Genomic DNA, 20,699 nt, shown 5'->3' with positions numbered 1-20,699 from the left:
CGCATCCTGTCTGTGTCTGTGCCAGTCTGATCAGTGCCGGTTGAGCTGCAAACAGTAGGACTCCATCTCTGAGTCCGATGACTGGGACATAGAGCATGAAGACCATGGTGGTGCCGAGCAAGACAGTGCCGGAGAACACTCTCATGGGGAACGGTGCCGGTAGGATGGTGTCAGGGAACGATGCCACAGGCTTTCCTCTGGATGATGCTGCTGACGGAACTGTGGAGCCGTCATGGCAATCAAGTCCCTGACCGCTTCAAATGTATCCGGGGTGGAAGGCAGCTCCAGCATCTCCACTTGGCACTCTCTAGCAGGGAAGTCCAATGGCACTGGACTCGACAGACCCCCTTGCGGGTCCAAAGTTGATGGAGCCTGCTCCTGCAAGACCGCCACTGAGCGCCCATGCATGGGCTGCACCCTGGTGACGCTGTCCGACCCAGCCATTCTAGATGTGGACAAACACCCTCTGTCTGCCTTCTTGTGCTGCTTATGCAGCACCAGATAATGTGAGCAGTGCTATACTGTCTACACATGCTTCAGAACAGGAGAGTGTCGGTGCTGAGGATCTCTATGGCCAGAGTCCTTCCTCGGCAACATTTCTCAAACGGAGGCCGAAGCACTCTGCACAGAAGTGCTCAATGCCAGCTCCTGCCAGCCCAGAGCCATCTGGGGATGGAGGGCCGCTTCCATCAGGATCTGCTTCAGCCTGAAGTCCCATTTTTTCTGGTCTATGGGTGGAACCCTTTACAGATCTTGCACTGATCTGTTGGAAGCACCTCCCCCAGACACCTGAAGCAAGAGTCAAGGCGATCGCCCTTTAGCATGGACTTGTGGCAGGTTCTGCAGAGTTTAAACGCTTGGAATCAAGGCATGCTCCAAATCCCAAAAGGGGAGACAAATTGGGGTGGGGAAGGCCCCCCATTCCTAGCTAACTAACTAACTTACACTAACTAAACTATTTACAGAAAGCTCAGTTACAATCACTAGGGGAAGCACTTGCTAAGGCAAGCGACCACAGTTCCAATGACCATCACTGGCGGTGAGAAGGAACTGAAGAGGTGGCAGGTCAGCAGGGCCCTATATTCACTGCCATGAAAGCGTCACTCTAAGGGGCTCCACAGCTAACCTGAAGAGGGTGCTAGGGGTAAAACCTTCCAACGACTGAGCACATGGTCTAGGACACTGGTTCCAAGGTCTAGGTGGCTGGACTTTGGAGTTCCACTGTCCAAGAAACCAGGACTGTACCAGAGAGCCCCAGAATGAGGATCAGTGATTAATCACTACCAAGACCCAGGGGGATTAAAAGTACATGGGATTCAGCCACTGGATCCAATCACAACAGAGTGGTGTCCATCCAGAAGGTGGTGCTGGGCCAGACTGTAACTTATTGATGGCAGTGTTGTGGAATAAGTGTGATGATGGATAAAGCTTTTTAAAAGGAGGCTTTTGCAAGGAATTAAACCACTGCTCTTAAACTGAAAACAGAAAGTGGATCTTTTAGTCTGTTCCTGACAGATAGCAATGTGAATTACAAGGCCTCTAAAAAGATTAGCTTGTGCTTGCAGAAAAATCTGCCAACAGCTGATCATGAAAAGACAAAAAGGGTGTTTGCTGTGTGTAAATGACCAGAGGCAGAATGGGGTACAAGCCCCAGACCAGGACCCTAGATGAGGTTTCCAGTTTTCTTGCAGGCCATGCAGGTGTCCAAGGAGATAAAGGTCACAATGACAGGAAGGCTGAGAAGATGATGAGTTCCCAGAGGGAGGCAGGAAGAATGATAAGAGTGTAAACAGCAACCAGAGGAAAGACTGACCTCCACATCCAGGCCTAGTTCCCCAAAATTAGCAAAATCTGTAGTGGCAGAAGCCAAAGCTGGAGCAGGAAAAGCTGCAGTTTGAGAAAGAAAAGTTGCACCTGAGAGACAGAGGTTAGCAGACCAGGAGCAGGAGAGAAAATGGAGCAGGAGAAGCAATGAAAGCATGAGGAGTGCCAGCATGAACTGAACTTGGAGCAACAGAAGCCAGAGGTTGGTTGGCCCAATAATTGGGGATGGAACACAGAATACCAACTCCACAGGAAGCACAGGTGCTAAATTGATGCCCCAATTTAAGGAAGGAGGGTATTAAAGCCCATCGCATCATCTTTGATAAGAGGTTTGAGAAGGCTTTTCATCTGAATCAGATTTTCTTTGCAGATTGGCTCCCTCTTCTAATCTCATTACTGGTAGGAAAAACCACAGGGGCCTATAACCAAATGGAAGATATACACTGGGGATTATGAGCAATATGCTGCTCTCTGTGGTGACGGGTGACAGAACAAGAAGCAATGGTCTCAAGCTGCAGTGGGGGAGGTCTAGGCTGGATATTAGGAAACACTATTTCACTAGTAGGGTGGTGAAGCACTGGAATGGGTTACCTAGGGAGGTGGTGGAATCTCCATCCTTAGAGCTTTTTAAGGCCTGGCTTGACAAAGCCCTGGCTGGGATGATTTACTTGGTGTTGATCCTGCTTTGAGCAAGGGACTGGACTAAATGACCTCCTGAGGTTTCTTCCAACCCTAATATTCTATGATTCTAATACAGATTTTATTCATAGATTTTAAGGGCAAAATGGGCCACTGCAGTCATCTAGTCTAACTTCCTGCATAACAGACTGTAGGACATCACTGAATTAATTTCTGTTTGAAAAAAAATCCAATATTGATTTTGAAACTGCAACTGATGGAGATTCCACCACAACCCTCTGTAATTCATTCCAGTGGTTAATTCCCCTCACTGTTAAAAATGTGCGTGTTATTTCCAGTTTGAATTTGCCCTGTTTCTACTTCCCATCAGTGGATCTTGTTATACCTTTGTCCACTAGACCAGTGGCTTTCAACTTGTAGTCCACGGACCCTTGAGGGCCTGCAGACTATGCCTAAGGGGCCCACAGAAGGTTGCTGTTACCACAGAACAGTGGTTTTCAGTCTGCAGGACGTGGAACCCTGGGATTTGCAGACAAGCCTAAGATTTTCAAAGGGGTTTGCACCTCCATTCAAAATGTTTTAGGGGTCCACAAATGAAGAAAAGTTGAAAACCACTGTGCTAGACTGAAGACAGTCATCACATTTCTGGCACTCATGTAAATACATCTAGACTATGATCAAGTCACACCTTAATCTTCTCTTTGATAAGTAAATTGAGCTCCTGGAATCTCTCACAATAGGATATTTTTTTCTTTGCTTTGATCTTTCTTGTGGCTATTCTCCAGACCTTTGCCAATATTTGAACATCCTTTTTGAATTAAGAACACCAGAACTGAACACAGTATTCCAGTAGTAGTCAAACCAGTACAAAATAGAGATAATAAATCAATATTCCTTGAAAATGGAGCTGATTTGCAGTGAAAACCTGATTCAAGTCACAAGCCTTCTCAAATGCAGTGAGATGTCAATGTCTATCTCCCCCTCCACTCCATATATACATCCAAAGTGACTGCACCACACCTTAAGCAGATATGCCTTTGTCTGGCGTGCTAGGGGAAAGGATATACTGCTTTAGGGTTGGGAGTGGAAGAGAGAGATACGGACACTGCTGCAGAAGGAGAGAGTGGTTCAGCATGGTGATGCTGTCTCATCCCCCAGGAACTGGAAGGGAACGGAGATGATAAAGGACAAGGCCGTAAGGAGAAGCCCCCTTTTCCCCAAACCAGGCAGAGCAGCACCCACCCTCCAACCCTTTGAAATGGCAAAATACCAGATTTGGTCAGGCCCCACTGTGGACATTCTACAAGCTGCTCCTTTCTCACCACCAGATTGGCCAAGGGGGACTTGGGGCAGTTTTCACATTCCCCGCAGCAGGTTGAAGCGTGGGGGCTTTGTAAGGGTGAGTAGGGAACAGGAGTTAGGCTATGATATCACGACTCATTGTGTAAATGCGGGGTGGAGGTCCTGTGCAGGTACTCCGTAAGGAGGATATACAGTGATCAGACAAATGGTTTGGTAAAGGATTTAAATGAGGTATTTGTTAAAGGAGCAGAACACGGGGTGTTTAGGGTGCCTATGACTGGCACCTTTATACACGACCTCAACTCTTATTCAAGGGACTGGGGAGATGGCAAGCAGGTTGGCTGAGGGCGGGGGAGCTGACGGAAGCCTCCAGGTCGATTTTGAAATGATAGAGTTACCTGTCCTGTACACTTTTATCTGCCGAGTAGTCTCAGACATCTAATAATAAAGGTGGAGCTTAATTAAACCATATCCACCCTGTTCTCCTTCTCATATAGCCAGACAAATCCCACAAACCCTTTTAGCCACATCATAATTCTGCGAGCTCATGTTCAGCTGATTATCCACTATGACTCCCATGCCTTTTCATAGTCACTGCTTTCCAGGATATAATCCCCCATCCTGTAAGTATGGTCTACATTTTGTTTTACTGTATATTATCTTACATTTGGCCAAACTGAAATGCATATTGCACCCACTCTATATGTGACTTGTTCCCTTCATTGCTGACCACTCCCCAATCTGTGTCATCTGCAAACTATCAAAAACAATTTCATGTTTTCCACCGTACATTGACAAAAATATTGAATGGCGTAGGGCCAAGAACCAGTCCCTGTAGGACAGGGGTCGGCAATCTTTCAGAAGTGGTGAGCCAAGTCTTCATTTATTCACTCTGATTAAAGGTTTTGCATGCCAGTCATACATTTTAACATTTTTAGAAGGTCTCTTCTTATAAGTCTATAATATATAACTAAACTATTGTTGTATGTAAAGTAAATAAGGTTTTTAAATATTTAAGAAGCTTCATTTAAAATTAAATTAAAATGCAGAACCCCCCGGACTGGTGGCCAGGACCTGGGCAGTGTGAGTGCAGCTGAAAATCAGCTCGCATGCCGCCTTTGGTACACGTGCCATAGGTTGCCTACCTCTGCTGTAGGATCTCATTAGAAACATTTCACTCTGTGATGTTTCCCCATTTACAATTATACTATCAGACTTATCAGTTAACCAGTTTTCAATCAATTTAATATGCGCCAATATAAAATGGCCTTGTTCCTTAAATTTTAACTGACTCCAGAGGCTTAAAGAAAGAGGGGCTTTTTCAGGGGGGGAGAGGTTCAGAAGAATAAGAGGATACTATCTAGATTTGATTTTGAAAAATAGGGAAGAACTGGTTGAGAATTTGAAAGTGATCATGAAATGGTAAAGTCCATGATTCTAAGGAATGGTAGGAGAGAAAACAGCACAATAAAGACAATGGATTTCAAAAAGACAAACTTTAGCAAACTCAGGGAGTTGGTAGGTAAAATCCCATGGGAAACAAGTCTAAGGGGGGGAAACAGTTAAGAGAGTGGGCAGTTTTTCAAAGAGACATTATTAAGAGCACAAGAGCAAACTATCCCAATGTGTAGAAAAGTTATATGGCAAGAGACCCCCCCTGGCTTAAACAGGAAATCTTCAATGATCTGAAATGCAAAAGAAAGAGTTCTATAGAAAGTGGAAACCAGCTCAAATTAAAAAGGATGAATGTAAACAAACAACACAAATACATTGCCCAGGGAGGTTGTGGAATCTGCATCACTGGAGGTTTTAAGAGCAGCTTAGACAAACACCTGTCAGGGATGGTCTAGATAATACTTAGTCCTGCCATGAGTGCAGGGGACTGGACTAGACGACCTCCTGAGACCCCTTCCAGTCCTACGATTCTATGATTTTATATGGACTTGGGGACTACCTCCACAAATGAGACAAAAGTAGCGAGTCACTATCTTAGATGGGTTGTATGAAATGATTGTGTAGTGAGAGTTTTATGGTCTGTGTTTCCATGACTTTAAAATGTAGGCAGTGGATAAGAAGCCAAAAGGCCACTGGACCACAAGCTACGTGGAAGACAAGTATGGGGACAGTAGGTCTGGTTCTGGGAGGAAGTCCAATAGGAAAGTGCTCAAGTATGGGATCCAGGAGGGGGACATGCAGGTGCATCCCAGCAATGGAAAATGGTTAATTCCAAAATGGAAGCAGCTACTTCTCCAAGCTAACCCCCTCGGAGAAATCCCAGAGATCTGAAGCATTTTAACCATCAAGGAACAAAGAACAAGTGAGCTAACTGCTCAGGAACCACATATTAAGCAGTTGACAGTGCACCACAATGGACTAACATATCAGCAATCTAGGCTACACCTCAAATTTATGGAGTTAATTGTGTGACTTAGTCAGCTCATCTGAGGCATAAAACATACATGGGGTTGAGTTCATTCCTCAGACAGTCTAATGGGAACAGAAACACCAGATCCCCAATGGGGACAACATGTGAAAGTTAATGGGGATACATTCTAGGAATGGAGATACACAGGCACTGCTCAGACCCTAGTCAAGCCCCATGTGATGAAATCAAATCAGGTTCTGGAAGGCAGCCAGATATAGATAAAAGTTCCAAGCGTAAAGCTATTTGCCTTGCCTTTCGCTCTGATCTCTGTAATGATGGCGGGGGAAACATTAGAGGATATTCCATTTAATATTTTATTGGGGAATGATGTTATAAGTCTGAGCCAGGGTTCAGTCCTGTTACTGGAGCAATCTCAGGCAATTCTATTCACTCACAGCAGATGACGGATGTAAGAATACAAATGAATTAGCTGGGAAAAGTAGGTTGGAGATGTCTTCCCTCTTCCAATGACAAGGAGGTGACCTTAGGATACTGCCCAGGTGTGTGTGAGAATACAAATAGACCCATGTTGAGAGGGGAAGCAAGGAGAAAATCTGCCTACTCCCCTACAGGTTGAGTGTGCCAAACTGGCTTAAGTGCAAACACACAGAGGCGAGAGTCAGTGGCTATGGAGGCAAATCCACTGCCTCCCCCTACTGTGAAAACTGGAGTATTGCCACAGGGGACCCTGACTCTTGACCCTTGCAGAGGTGGGACAGAAAACAATCCTTGGGTAGGGAACAACAGATTGTTCCTGGGGTGGAAAACGGCTGTGATACACTGCAAAACCCATCTCTTTCCTCAGTGTTCTCGCAAAGGCTGGTGTTTGCTCACTGAGGGAGTCTCTCTTTTCTTTCTTGCTCTGAGGAGGTTGTTGAATTGATTCTTTTTTGTATTAAATCTGATTATATGGCAAAGGCAGCCAGAGCCCTTAAGAGGTACTTGTTTATGTTTTACATAAGTTTAAATAAAATAAATGAAAAGCTGATTTTAAAAAGTTATCCCTTTAATATTGTTCCCCTTTCTGATGTTCTAACTTCCCACTAGACCTCTGTCGTCCATGGTGATGAATGTGCAGTGGATGCACTAGGTAACAGAAGAGAGGATGATGAGTAGGACAAGGAATTGAAGAAAAATGAGATGGAAAGGGAACCCCCTTCAGTGGTAAGTGGGCTGTTAAAGAAGATTTGATGGTCATAAAAAGGGTATTTGATTATGAAAAGATCAGAGAAGGTTCAGTGTTCACTGAGTGGGAAAACACATCTAGGGCTGAAGATGAAACAAGAAAATGAATGCAGGAAGCTAGAATACTAGACAGAACGCAATCCTCAATAACTTCAATTTTCACAACGAAGGTGAGAGTAGCTAGAATGATGGAAAGATAAATACTGAAATCAATGGGAAGATTAGAGGTATGAAATTACTGGATGCTTCCTACAGTCAACTGGAATGATTTAATTTTGAGACAGGCTGGGTTCAAATTTCATATCCTGATAATTCTCAAAACTGATAAACACTTATTTTCTCAACTAAGGTACAGAACCACTAAACCAGAAAAGAGAATAAGATGCAATATCAAGATAGAATTGGAAACTTATGTAGCAAAAGGATATCACTTCACGTTTGATTGAGCGCATAGGTAATACACCCCTACCTTGATATACCGCCACCTGATATAACACAAAGCAAGTTCAATACAACACGGTTTCACCTATAACACAGTAAGATTTTTTGGCTCCCAAAAACAGCGTTATATCGAGGTAGAGGTGTATATCTCCACAAATCAGCAAGTTTCACTCTCACTTGCATGTTCAGCCACTACTATCAAAGTTAAACCAACTACGATAATGGGTTAAATACGATAATAATCAATGTCAAAAGGACCAATATAATCCAAGACTGAGTTATTTAACCAAGTGTTCCATCTCTTTTGCACAACAGAATAAAGGAAAATGGTTTCACATGTTTCATTACACTACACCAGCACCAACCTTCTTGCTATTCTAGTCAGCCAGTTCACTTGACTCCAGATCTGTGCAGTCTTACTACAGTAAGTTAGTACAATTGCTAAACATTGTAATAGACCAAATAAGATTTGCACTGTAAAACAAATTCTCATGTCACTAATCTAGAATACCTGAACTTTACAGTAAAACCACTGATTTAGTACTGTAAATATAGACTACAAAGAATGTTTTGTTAAAATCCTGAAATACAGAAGTGCAATCCAACAGCACCCTCTAATGTTACAGACTAGGTACACAACTGTATTTCAGTTGTAATGCTCCAATGAGTGAAAAAAGTTCTAAAATTGCATTTTTTCCACAAAATGTCTTGAACTTATTTCTATAGTAATATGTTCAAAAAAACCTTAATCTGAAAAGACTGCTTCTAGCTAAATTGTCGCTTAAAGGGAAGGTTATATATATATATATATAAAATTAAAAAGGACAATTAACACAATCACATTGCATATAATTAACACCACTCACAGGAATTATTTTAAAGCATTAAAATTAAGCACACAGAAGTTAGGAAAGCTAAAGTTAAGATTGCATACAAGTCTTTGCATATTACCACACAGCCTTTAATTACATGAAAGACCTCTGCCAATTCTTGACCCCGAATATACTGCCAGATGGAAAAAATAGAGATGATGGGCTTGGAACTAAGAAAACAACATTTTGAAAGTGTGCTGCTGTAGCCCAGGATGACAAACCATTTCAGCCAGGAAACCAGAATATTCTGGATCTTTGGGTGAGTATTGTTGGTATTTTACTGTATTACTTTGGGGAAAAAAATATAAACTAGCTACAACCAAGCCTTGCTGTGTAAATAAGGGTAGTTTAAGTATTTCAGTTGAATTAATATCTAAGGCCCTACTTGAATCGCAGGACAATTCTCAAATAATTGCAGCTGAGTTGCAGGCAAGACATGGAAAACCGCGGAAAAATAAGAATGACCCTTATTATTTGCAGTAATTTGGAAAAGCTAACAGTGGGGACTCCCGCTGTTAGCTGCCCAGAGCTCATAGATGGGACTCCCGCAGTCAAAATTGCAGTTGAAGCCTAATATTGCGAGATTTGTAATTTCCACAATATCGCAAATTGAGTAGAACCTTATTAATATCTATTTAAGTGATTTTGAAGGTTAGAGGCTTACTATTAAAAGAACAGCAAAAAGGACAGAATGAGGGGAGTGTAACTGAAAGAGTATTTTGTCTATTTTCCCGTACCAGAAGAACTGCTAATGGGATTTTTCTCAAACACTAATGAAAATATTCACCTTCAGCCACAGACCTTGCTTAGAAAATTTCAGCCTGAAAGGTGAATGTTTTTTAACCAACAAAAAAGTATTCAAACAAGTCACTAGAATGCAAACTGACTTAAAACGTTCCTACAGTGGCTACAATTAATACCCTCTACAGTAGGCTAACAGGTCTTATTTCTATGATGAAAAGGTTGCAGGATGGCCTCTAGTTCATAAACAAAACAAAAACCATAGACTATGTCACATGTTTACCACTAAATCTTCCAAAATCATTTGCACTGACCATACTGATGCTAATTGCTACAATATACTGTACCAAACTAGGGCCCAAATCTTTCAAACCTCTCTTACAGGAGAAGTTCTTGCTCTCACAAGTAATCTCATTATAGGCAGTGTGTGAATAAGAGTTATTTATGAGATAAACACTGATGGGGACGTGTCTCTGTGCTGCTGGGCCAAGCGTGTGGCTGTCGCGAGCCACTGCCATGGACTCAGCCAGTCTGGTGGAGGAGCTGCAGCTCCATGTGCGGGAGCTGGGGGAGGCGCTGGCCAGGGAGCGGGGTGACGGGCAGGGCCAGCGGGCTCGCATCAAGAGGATGAGCCCGCAGGTGAACGACTCCAACCCCTACAGCCGCCTGATGGCATTAAAATGAATGGGAATTGTGAAAGGTTATGAGAAAACCCATACCTTTACGGCAGCAGTAGTAGGTGTTGGTGGAGCTGGCAGTGTGACTGCTGAAATGTTGACAAGATGTGGCATTGGTAAGCTACTGTCTGATTATGACAAGGTGGAGTTGGTGAACATGAACAGGCTCTTCTTCCAACTTCATCAAGCTGGACTAAGTAAAGTGCAGGCAGCGGAGCATACTTTGAGGAATATTAATCCTGATGTTCACTTTGAAGTACATAACTACAATATCACAACAGTGGATAACTTCCAACATTTCATGGACAGAATAAGTTATGGTGGGTTAGAAGAAGGGAAACCTATTGATCTTGTACTGAGCTGCGTGGACAACTTTGAAGCTCGTATGGCAATTAACACTGCCTGCAATGAGCTTGGACAAACATGGATGGAATCTGGAGTGAGTGAAAATGCAGTCTCAGGACATATACAACTTATCATACCTGGTGAATCTGTTTGTTTTGCGTGTGCTCCCCCACTTGCAGTTGCTGCCAATATTGATGAAAAAACATTAAAGTGAGAGGGAATTTATGCTGCCAGCCTTCCTACCACTATGGGAGTAGTTGCAGGGATTCTTGTACAAAATGTTCTGAAGTTTCTATTAAATTTTGGTACTGTGAGTTACTATCTTGGTTACAATGCGATGCAGGATTTCTTTCCAACTATGGCCATGAAACCAAACCCACACTGCAATGACAAAAATTGAAGAAACAGCAGGAAGAATACAAGGAAAAAAAGGGCTGCACAACCAAAACAAGTAGTAGTTGAACAGGAAGAAGAAATAGTTCATGAAGACAATGACTAGGGTATTGAGCTGGTATCGGAGGTTTCAGAAGAGGAACTGAAGGCTGCTTCTGGTCCACTTCCTGATCTTCCAAAGGGAATTACAGTAGCATATACCATACCAAACAAGGAAGAGAATGTTGTAGCTGGGGAAACAACAGTGGCAGAGTCCAAGGAAAGCCTAGAAGAACTCATGGCCAAGATGAAGAACATGTAGGCAAATGAAATATTGAATTTAACATTTGGGATCTTGCACTAGAGCTGAATCAAGAAATATCACAAGAAATAAGGTCTTGTAAGAAATTCCTTTCTTAAAACTTGAACTTTTGGTAAAACAGAACTATAAAAACTTGGAGATGGCATCTCATAACTGCATTCTGCTGTCTATCTATATACTGCTTTAAAATACAAAGTTGTACTACTGTAAGTTTTCATTTCTCATCATGCTAGGGTCCAAATCTCTAGGGGAAAATTAAAGACAATAGACAAACTGACACAAAAAAGGTAAGCATTGCACACGATGTGGAATAATATTCCACATGTTGGCAATATGGGGGAAATTAAAGGTGGAGTAACCTTATCTGGATAGAGTGGTTCAGGGGATTGATAATGGAGTCTTTAATATGTACATTACAGCTTCAAATGTAAACCAGATTTGTGGTAGTGGTAAGCATCCAGCTGGCTACTGTTCAATGGGCTATGTTGTCTAAGTTTGTAGTGTGATTGTATCTGTTTTGTGGATAAATGGAAGGCTTCAATCTTTTCATACGCCATAAATTTCACTAGAAAAATTTAAAACACAGATCTGCAGAATCAGGACTAAGTGAACTAGTACATTTTTAAAATGCAGTTTCACTTGAAAGAGATATCAGGTATTTCAGGATGTTTCTTATTTTCAGTCCTGATTCAGGATTTTATTGTACTGAAACATTTGGTTTTGGTTTTATAAATTAAAAAGTTGTACCTTTTAAATCTTCAATGAATTTATAAACAAGTGTTTTACATGTTTGATTTTTTAAATACTTTTTTTAAAACAGAAGAATTCATTCCGTGTACACACAGATTTTCTTCCATAAAAAACTTAAACGTATATCAATTAGAAACCACACAACCTCTCAGTAATAATTTTGGCTCACTGACTGCTTACCTCTTCAACTCTCAGAAGCACGTGCTGGTCCTGCAACCTACAAAACAAAAAACCACCACACTTAGATTCTTCCAAGAATAAACACATTCCATTTAGTAAATGGCAACTTTTTGTCCATAAAGGGACAAAGCTGCTTTGGTGGTGATTTGGCCCATAATCACTAAGTACAGTCTGATGTGGCAACATACAATTATTGGCTGAACAAAGGGAGGGAGACTGGCCACAAGCTGCCAGCTAAGAAGTCCGCACAGCAGACACAGCTACCAGAGCCAACTACTGCATAGCCTTCAGGCACAGGGAGGGGACTAGGAACAGCACCAGTTGGGGCACAATTCGCTCTGGAAATCCCCAGCTGCTGGAGAAGCTCTTGGGAACTCCTATCAGCTGGCACAGCTTAGAGCAGCCCCTGAGGTTACTGTAACCTACAGTCAGGGCTGGGTAGAGAATGAGGGCGCTATAACTGGCCATCTAACAGATCCACTCATGCTCTCCTGCATCTAACATAAGGGTGCAGAAGAGAATCTGACCCACCATGGCACACAACTGCAAGCTATATTTAACTTTAACCACCAAAATAACCTAGAAAAATGAAGCCCGCAGGACTGTCACCTATACAGAATAAAAATCTAGTTGGATCTTAATACTTGCATCTGTGCCTAAAAATATTTTTTCTGTTTATGTTGACAAATTTCAAAATGGCTTTGGGGATCGCCAGGTTGGAGTTGGTCCTGCTTTGAGCAGGTCTCTTCCAACCCTAATCTTCTGTGGGAAAATCTCATGGAAGAATAACCACCAGTTTTGGGGTGTGTCTGCCCTTTTTCCCAGCAGCTTGTTCTGAATTTGATATTCTCAGTTGTGATCCACGGAGGCACAGTAACAACCAGTCAGCCTAACTTCAATATCTGGAAAGTTATTGGAACAACTTAATCAATTTATAAGCACCTGGAGGATAATAGGGTTATAAGGAATTGCCAGCATAGATTCCCAAGAACAAATCATTTCCTTCTTTTACAGGGCTACTGGCCCAGTACATGGGAGAATCAGTTGATGTGATATATTAATTTTAATAAGGCTTTTGACACAGTTCCACATTATATTCTCATAAGCAAACTAGGGAAATGTGGTCTAGATAAAATTAGTGTAAGATTGGTGCACAACTGGTTGAAAGATGATACTCTAACAGTAGTTATCAGTGGTTCACTGTTGAGAGGATGTATCTACAGAGGACCCAGAGGAGTCAGTCCAGGGTCCAGTATTCTTCACTAATGACTTGGACAATGGAATGGAGAGTATGCTCATAAACTTTGCAAATGGCATCAAACTAGGAGGAGTTGCAAGCACTTAGGAGGACAGGATTAGAATTCAAAATGTCCTTGACAAATAAGAGATTTGGTCTAAAATCAACATGAAATTCAATAAAGACAAGTGCAAATTATTACACTTAGGAAGGAAAAATCAACTGCACAGCTACAAACTGGGGGGTAGCTACCTTCATGGTTGTACTGCTGAAATGGATCTGGAGGTTATAATGGATCTCAAATTGAATACACCTCTACCCGTTATAACACCACCTGATATACTATGAATTCGGATATAACGTGGTAAAGCAGCACTCCAGGGGGGCGAGGCTGTGTGCTCCCGCAGATCAAATTAAGTTCAATATAACGCAGTTTCACCTATAACGTGGTAAGATTTTTTGGCTCCCGAGGACAGCGTTATATCGAGGTAGAGGTGTATAAGTCAACAATGTAATGCAGAAGCAAAGAAGGCTAATATTCTGGGGTGTTGTATGTAAGACACAGGAAGTAATTGTCTACTCACTATTGGTGAGCCCCCCCCGGAGCGCTGTGTCCAATGCTGGGCACCACATCTTAGGAAAGATGTGGACAAACTGGAGAGAGCCCAGAGAAGAGCAACAAAAATGATAAAAAGTTTAGAAAATCTGACCTGTAAGGAAGCCAAAAAATCTGGGAAAGTTTAGTCTTGAGAAAATTAGACTGAGGGGGAACTGGATAGCAGTCTTCAAATATGTGAGGAGCTGTTATAAAGAGGACAGCGATCAATTGTCCGCTATGTCCAGTGAAGGTAGGACAAAAAATAATAGGCTTAATCTCCAGCAAGGAAGATTTAGGTTAGTTAGAAAGCTTTTCCTATTATCTCTTATCGGTAGTTAAGCTCTGTAAGATGCTTCCAAGGAAGGCTGCGGAATCCCCACCTCAGGAATTTTTAAAAACAGATTGGATGTTTTACAAATAATGAAGACTGAATTTTGTTATTTATATGGTATTTCCATATTGTACATATATTTACATTTTTTCCATTATATGTTTATATTTTAAATAAAAACAAAAATAAAGTTTCAAAGACAGAGATGGTTGAGGTTTACTGGGTCCTGCCACAATGCAGGGGGCTTGACTTGATTACTTCGAGGTCCCTTCCAAGCCTACATTTCTATGATACTATGTTAACCCAACTTGACTGAATTAACATGATTGGGAAGGAAAAAAAAACCCCTTGGCTTGTCAAGATGGGGCTAGTGGAATGCTGCAGGGAGGTACTGGGGAATGGTGCATGCACTGAGCCCTAGAATTGCACGGATTTACCTGCAATTAGCAAAAGCCATATCCCTAGCTGCTCCTCCCTCACCACCACCCCACACCCCTGGGCAAATTTCAAAGGCTTGCTGCAAACAATGGCGGTGTTAGAGCTATTGAAAAGAAAAGTCACAAGAAACTTTCATGATGAAAAGTGTTAGGCTGAGGCTGGGAGGTGGAGGGGCCGGGGGGCTTTTGTTGACTTACTTTGGCATCTGGCCCTTTTCTTATTTTCCATTGAAGTTGCAAAGTTAAAGGGTGCCAAGTCACCTGAGCCTCAGACCATGGTGTCCATTGGGTTCTGACAATGTGCCCTAGCAATTTGGATGCATCTTTGCCACTATCTAAACACTACTTTGGTTGACCCTGCTGCTGGGAGAGTGAGGGAAACCTCACCTGTCGAATTGATGTCATCTCCCATTCTATGAACAAGATCTGATTCCTCCCTGTCCAAGAGACGAGTAAAATCTTCATTCTGATGTAAGCTTCATTCTCATGTAACTAACAGAGCATACTTATTTCCTTCTATCTTTCATTTGTTTTGTTGCGGGGAAACTGATTTAATAAAATTACAAGTTTGTAAGTGAGCTGAAAATTTTTGGATTGCAATCTATTTAACTGTGTCATCACAACCTTGTTGATATTGCAATCAAACTTCATATTGCCAGTGTAACTTAAAGATGTAGAAAACAAAATTGATTTTGTAAGTTAACTATGTGCTACACAGAGAAGTTAATAAAGTATAGAAGGTTTACAGCTCAAATGGTTATGATAGATACCCTAAAATATAGCTTGGCCTGGAAGGTTTAGATTTTTATCCATAGATTATTTACTAACATTTATTCCCCATATATACACAAAAATCTATGAAAAAATATTTCCATCAATTGTAACTGAAATGTACATATAGGCAAAATAAGAAATGATGTTTGATAATTTTTGAGTTCGATTAAAGGATATTTACCTTGTATATTTTGACATCTGATGTTGATAATTTGTGTTCTGACAATTATAAAACTTTAACTTTCTGAATGTCAACATCTACTACCATTAAATTCCCCACAACTGTAAACGTTATGATAAAAATAGAATACTTAAAAATAAACATCAATATTATAAAAATTGAATCCTGCCAAACCTAAATATAGCACTAGCCGTAAAGTGCAAAGTCAGAAAAATTAATCCTACAACCATGACACTGTTCAGGTTAGTCATATAAAGACTGACCATATTACTCAACACTGCAGACTTTAGGGTATGCCTACATGCTGAAATGTAAAGACATAACTACACTCATATAATTATATGCTACAGTTACACCAGCATAACTACCCTTGTGAACACACTTCTTACAGAGTACGAGTACCTTTTTTCCAGATTAATTTATAGTGCTTTTCAAGTGACAAATGAAATGAGGAAAAGGTACTCCACTCTGGAATAAGAGTGTCCACACAGGTAGTTACAGAAGCATAATTATATCAGCCAAGTTTACTGCCATAAACAAAGAATGGAGCTCCACTGTATTTGGTACATACAAAGGGACAGACAGCACCTGCCCCAAACAGCTTACAGTCTAAATAAACTTGACAAACAGAGGGTGGGTAAAGGGGTAAAACACAGAGTAAATAATATGATGGCTAACGTCATGTTAGTTCCACAATTTATTTTTGGAGGTGAGGGGTTTAGTTAGGAAGGGATATATTAAATGAAAAGAAAGAGAAAAGACAATAGAGCCCTGCACAACCTGACCTGAATCCAGTGGGACAGAACTTTAAGTGCTGGATTCAGGCCGGGTCAGAAAACAACCTTCCCCTCCTGGGTTCAGGCCAGATCTGCTTTCCTTCTCCTGCCTATTGGGTCAGTGCGGTAGCAATTGTGTGCTCCACTTCTGCTGGCCACTGCCACCTTACTGTGCTGTGAAGTGAGTCACAGCCCCTCTCACACACAGCACGGCACAGCATGGGGTGGCAGGAGGCAGAGGCAGGACATGACAGACACCAGTCTGCCAACCTTGTGGGCAAAGGATGTCTCCTCAGTCAGCTGTCCAGTATCTGTACACTTCATTTTACAAGCAACATTTAAGTGAAAAAGAATATGAAATGCTGTGGTGCATATTATAACCCATATACAAGCATGCTATAAAAACAGACTACCGACGTTTACACACACTTCAACAGGTGCTAAATGCAAGGTAACCACTTGAGGGCACTGAAGACTAAGCAGAATGTCTACTAGCTTCATACATAATTTCAATATAAATATGGTTTATAGTTTGAATTTAAAAAAAACCATGTAATTTTGAACTAAAATCGTATCCACCATGTATGGATATTTTAGTTTAGTGTGGAATCAAGCTTGAAATGCACATAATTTCTAAGCTTAAATTGCTCAAATATTAACTTACAACAATCTCAAATCACTACTTCTCAAAAGGTTTGAGACTTAATTTATTAAAGTTGCCAACTTCTTTTCAAATGGAATACCATATACTATTTCAGATTAAATTAGCTCTTCTGCTTCATTAACTTTAACACACACTTATATAGGCCTTTCATTCAGAATAAAAATACCGCACATACGCACACGCATAGAGGGGGTCACTTCACCTCAAATTACAGCCAACTGATGTCAAATTCTGTAATGTGTGCTCCCTATCTGGATTCCAAACGTGGGTACACATGCACACCCATGGCCGGCTTTAGGCCGATTCGCCCGATTCCTGGGAATCAGGACCCGCGCCTAACAGGGCCCCGTGCTTTAGGTGCCTTTTAAATTTTTTTACTTACCCCGGGCACGGTCTGCTCCGGGGTCTTCCATGGCCCCGCTCCCCTGACCAAAGCGCCTGCGTGAGCGCGGCTGCCCCACAGCCCCGCTCTCTCAGCTGGAGCTCCGACCAGAGCGCCGCAAGCCCCGCGGCCCGGGCTGGAGCTCCGGCCGGAGCGCGACAAGCCCCGTGGCCCCGGCTGGAGCTCCGGCCGGAGCGCGACAAGCCCCGCGGCCCCGGCTGGAGCTCCGGCCGGAGCGCGACAAGCCCCGCGGCCCCACTCTGCTGGCTGAAGCTCCGGTTGGAGCGCGGCAAGCCCTGTGCCCCCGGCTGGAGCTCCAGGCCCTTTAAATAGCTCCCAGAGCCCTCGGGCTCCCACGGCTATTTAAAAGGTCCGGGGCGGGGCAGAAGCAGGGGAGTCCTGGGCCCTTTAAATAGCCCCCAGAGCCCTGGGATAGCAGGGGGCTTGGGGGCTTTTTAAAGGGCCGGGGCTCCAGCTGCCTCTGCTGCACCCCCTGCCCTGCCCACACCAGCCCCGCCCCCCGCTGCCTGCAGCCAGCTCTGCACCCCCCTGCCCACAGCCAGCCCCTACCAAATCCCCTGCCCTGTCTCCAGCCAACCCCTGCCTGCACCAGCCCTGCACTGCCCTGCCGTCTCCAGCCAACCCCTGCTGCATCCCCCTGCGCGAAGCCAGCCAGTCTCATACTCCTGTCTCCAGCCCTGCCAACCCCTGCTGCACCCCCCTGTGGCCCTGCCTGAAGTCAGCCCACCCCACACTCCCCCTGTCGCCAGCCAGCCCCGCACCCCTTGCCCTGCCTGCAGCCAGACCCTACCTCCAGTCAGCCCCTGCCCTGCCTCGAACCAGCCCCATGTCCACTGCTGCCCTGCAGTTCCCAGGCCAGTAACCTGCGCACTTGCTTCAATGAGGTGGGCAGGAAGCAGCGGGAACCCACACATGTGCACACCCCCAGGGAGTGGCGGGGACCCACACATGTGAAACGGCAGTCATTAATAACCAATCAACAGCATATATGATGCAATGTACATAATATACAATTTTATTATTTATATAGTTATGGAAAGTAAATAATACATGGAAGAAATGGAAGGCTTTTTTTAAACTTTTTTCTTTTTAAGTCATCCCTGCCAGGGCCCCACCGAAAGTGTTCGAATTGGGCCCCGCACTTCCTAAAGCTGGCCCTGTGCACACCATGCGCCAGAGCCACAATTGTACAGAGTAGTGTCCACTGACCTGCACACGTGTCAACTGCGTCCAAGGCTTTAAGAGGCTGTGTGGGTCGACAATGCTCTAGTTCCCTCATACCAGGAAGCAGAGGAGCTTAAAGCAAAGGGGATGGAGGGTGGGATTAGAATCCAGACAGGGATCACACATCTCAAAGAACCTCCAGATACAGTAAGTAACCTTCTCTTCTTCTTCAAATGACAGTCCCTATGTGGACTCCAAATGTGGGAAAGTACCAAGCAGTGCTCAGTGTGGAGGCAGGCGTGAAGGCTCACCAGAAGACACAGTCTGAAGGACCAACAGCAGCATTCAATGCCACGACAGGGCAATGGCTTAATGGGTGGAAAAGGTGTGAGGTGGCTGCCCTACAAATGTCATTCCGGGGAACATCCACAAGGAAGCTGATATCACAGCATGTCATAACTATAAAGGGAAGGGAACAGCCCTCCTGTGTACAATACTATCAAATCCCTCCTGGCCAAAGACACCAAAACCCTTTTACTTGTAAAGGGTTAAGAAGCTCAGGAAACCTGGCTGACACCTGACCCAAAGGACCAATAAGGGGACAAGATATTTTCAAATCTTGGTGGGGAAAAGTCTTTGTTTGTGCTCTCTGTTTTGGGGGTTGTTCGCTCTTGGGACTAAGAGGGACCAGACATCAATCTAGGCTCTCCAAATTTTTCTGAATCAGTCTCTCATATTTCAAACTTGTAAGTAACAGCCAGGCAAGGCGTGTTAGTCTTATTTTTGTTTTCTCAACTTGTAAATGTTCCTTTTTGCTGAGAGGATTTTACCTCTGTTTGCTGTAACTTTGAACCTAAGGCTAGAGGGGGTTCCTCTGGGCTGTACAAATCTGATTACCCTGTAAAGTATTTTCCATCCTGATTTTACAGAGATGATTTTTACCTTTCTTTTTAAGAACCTGATTGATTTTTCCTTGTTTTAAGATCCAAGGGGTTTGGATCTGTGTTCACCAGGAAACTGGTGAAGTCTCTCAAGACTACCCAGGGAAGAAAAGTAGTGCTTGGGGGTGGTGGCAGCGATACCAGATCTAAGCTGGTAGTTAAGCTTAGAAGTGTCCATGCAGGTCCCCACATCTGTACCCTAAAGTTCAGAGTGGGGAAGTAACCTTGACACAGCATATGCCTGGGTAGAGAGTGTTGTGACTTTGCGGGGGGCGGGGAGGAGAGAAGGAAGACATGGGAGAGCATATAGCAGTCTCTGATGCAGCAAGAAATCCACTTGGAGAGTCACCGGGAAGAAAGAGTGCAACTCTGGCAGCGCTCTGCAACGGCGAAGAAGAGTCAAGGAGACACTTGGAAGGTGCGGGTGTGTTGGAGATAAAAGGCCAATGCCCAGCGAACATCTAAAATGTGGAACGCACACTCACAGGGGGAGGCATTCGGTTTACAGGAAAAGATTGACAGATGCACACACTGATTGAGGTGAAATGGTGGGGGGGCACCTTGGGAAGGAACTTGGGATGGAGACGGAGGAAGATGGTGAATGGCGGGTAAGTCTGTTAACTTACCTCACGGATGTGATGGTCATCAAGAAGATTATTTTCATGGAAAAGTGGGCCAGGGAGCAGATTGTGAGTGGTTCAAAGGGTGAGTTAAGATTAAGGCGGAGAGAATGAGATTAAGGTCCCAAGAGGGGGTAGGTTTATACACAGTGGGGAAAGCATTGAGATGGCCATGAAGGAAGCAGGATGTGGTTGTGTGAGAGAAGACAGAGAACCCATCCACAGGGGAGAAGAAAAGCACTAAGCACTGCCAGGTGGGTGCAGATGGAGGAGTTGGTGAGGTTCGACTGGCGTAGGTGAAGGAGATAGTCGACGAGAAAAGGAATAGAGACAGAGTCAATGGGGTGATGGTGACAGCACGCCCATGCAATAAAACACCACCACTTGACCTGGTAGCAGGCCTGAGTGGATGGGCGTGGGCTATGTGTAAGGATGTCACAGAGGGGGGCAGAGAATAACTTGTCGACGCACTAACTCTATCCAAATACCAGGCCATGA

General features: G+C 43.5%; 1 protein-coding gene and 1 pseudogene across 6 annotated transcripts in view; one reads left to right on the top strand and one right to left on the bottom strand.

Annotated features, from left to right (window-relative positions):
* ADARB1 (adenosine deaminase RNA specific B1) overlaps positions 1-20,699 on the bottom strand; it is a 270,641-nt gene that overhangs the window by 172,621 nt on the left and 77,321 nt on the right. For 5 of the 6 annotated variants that reach the window (XM_030580007.1, XM_030580000.1, XM_030580006.1 and 2 more), the window contains one exon: positions 12,076-12,112. The exons of the other annotated variant lie outside the window; for it this stretch is intronic. The gene's annotated coding sequence lies outside the window, so the exon portion shown is untranslated. Of the gene's footprint in view, positions 1-12,075; positions 12,113-20,699 lie in introns of those variants that run through there. 6 annotated transcript variants of the gene reach the window in all.
* Positions 9,946-11,624, top strand: LOC115659611 (annotated as a pseudogene).

This window comes from Gopherus evgoodei, chromosome 11 (assembly GCF_007399415.2).
Source record: "Gopherus evgoodei ecotype Sinaloan lineage chromosome 11, rGopEvg1_v1.p, whole genome shotgun sequence".
Classification (NCBI taxonomy): Eukaryota; Metazoa; Chordata; order Testudines; family Testudinidae; genus Gopherus; species Gopherus evgoodei.
The sequence above is the reverse complement of the archived record's forward strand: the minus strand, read 5'-3'. Positions and strand labels throughout refer to the sequence as shown.